Below are 2,123 nucleotides of genomic sequence, written 5' to 3' on the forward strand. Positions count from 1 at the left end.
GCTGAGCTGAGGCCAAAGTGTGTGTCAGCCGGGACCCAGCCAGCAGTGATTCACACCAGGCCTTGGCCCAGCCCCAGGAGGTGACTGGGGACGGTGGCCTCACTTCCCCTTCCAGGACTGTGGCTCAGGGTCAGTGCCCACTTTTGCCAAGCAGTGGTAAGTTCCCAAGGGGCCCTGGACCTGGCACTACCCTAAGGAGCCCCCATCCTCCACAGCGGGAGCCCAGAGCCTGTGCTCCTTTGCTATAACCCTCTCATGGCTTCCATGCACCTTCTCAACAAAACCAAAGCTGCTATCCTCCTCTCTGAAGCCCCACCTATACAGTCAACCTCCCTACCCTCCTTCCCCTCCCTCAACAGCTTTAGCACCTCCATGATCTCTATGGTCTTCCCTGGTGACTCAGACAATAAACAATTCTTCCTGCAGTGCGGGACACCTGGGTTTGATGCTTGGGTCAGAAAGATCCCCTGGAGTAGGAAATGGCAACCCACTCCAGTATTCTTGCCTGGAGAATTTCATGGACAGAGGAGCCTGGTGGGCTACAGTCCAGGGGTGTGGCAGAGTCTAACAAAACTGAGCAACTAACGCTTTCACCTTGTTCCCTAAACGTGACCAGCTTGTTCTCACCTCAGGGCCTTTGCATGTGCCCTGCCATCCATCTGGGATGCCGTTCCCACAGCAGGCCCCCAGTAAACTCTTTTTCTCTCTCTGTGGGGTTCAGCCATCCCACCCCCTCTTGGGTTTATTTAAATATTTCCTGAAATGAAATATTTCCTTCTGAATCCAGTGGGCAAGAAATGTCACAGCCGTTAGCAAATTCTGGCTTCTAACTGTAAATGAGGGCTCCCCAAAGGGGAAAAGATCCCTGAAATCCAGCAGCTTTCCCTCATGGTGATTGCTGAGGAGCTGGGTTGTGTGGGGTTGGGGGAGGATGCAAGAAGTAGCCATTCGCCACACCTGCCCCTCGTCCAAGGTAAGGAGCAGTGGCTGCTCTTTGCTGGAGCAGCCATGAAGAGATACCCCACGCCCAAGGTAAGAGAAATCCAAGTAAGACGGTAGGTGTTGCAAGAGGGCATCAGAGGGCAGACACACTGAAACCATACTCACAGAAAACTAGTCAATCTAATCACACTAGGACCACAGCCTTGTCTAACTCAATGAAACTAAGCCATGCCCCTGGGGCCACCAAAGACAGGTGGGTCATGGTGCAGAGATCTGACAGAATGTGGTCCAATAGAGAAGGGAATGGCAAACCACTTCAGTATTCTTGCCTTGAGAACCCCATGAACAGTATGAAAAGGCAAAATGATAAGATACTGAAAGAGGAACTCCCCAGGTCAGTAGGTGCCCAATATGCTACTGGAGATCAGTGGAGAAATAACTCCAGAAAGAATGAAGGGATGGAGCCAAAGCAAAAAGAATACCCAGCTGTGGATGTGACTGGTGATAGAAGCAAGGTCCAATGCTGTAAAGAGCAATATTGCATAGGAACATGGAATGTCAGGTCCATGAATCAAGGCAAATTGGAAGTGGTCAAACAAGAGATGGCAAGAGTGAATGTCAACATTCTAGGAATCAGTGAACTAAAATGGACTGGAATGGGTGAATTTAACTCAGATGACCATTATATCTAGTACTGCGGGCAGGAATCCCTCAAAAGAAATGGAGTAGCCATCATGGTCAACAAAAGAGTTTGAAATGCAGTACTTGGATGCAATCTCAAAAATGAGAGAATGATCTGTGTTCGTTTCCAAGGCAAACCATTCAGTATCACAGTAATCCAAGTCTATGCCCCAACCAGTAACGCTTAGAAAGCTGAAGTTGAACGGTTCTATGAAGATCTATAAGACCTTTTAGAACTAACACCCAAAAAAGATGTGCTTTTCATTATAGGGGACTGGAATGCAAAAGTAGGAAGTCAAGAAAAACCTGGAGTAACAAGCAAATTTGGCCTTGGAATATGGAATGAAGCAGGGCAAATACTAATAGAGAAAGAAAATGCACTGGTCATAGCAAACACCCTCTTCCAACAACACAAGAGAAGACTCTACACATGGACATCACCAGATGGTCAACACTGAAATCAGACTGATTATATTCTTCACAGCCAAAGATGGAGAAGC

The sequence above is a fragment of the Bison bison genome, unplaced genomic scaffold (genome assembly GCF_000754665.1).
Source record: "Bison bison bison isolate TAMUID 2011002044 unplaced genomic scaffold, Bison_UMD1.0 scf7180017864248, whole genome shotgun sequence".
Classification (NCBI taxonomy): Eukaryota; Metazoa; Chordata; class Mammalia; order Artiodactyla; family Bovidae; genus Bison; species Bison bison.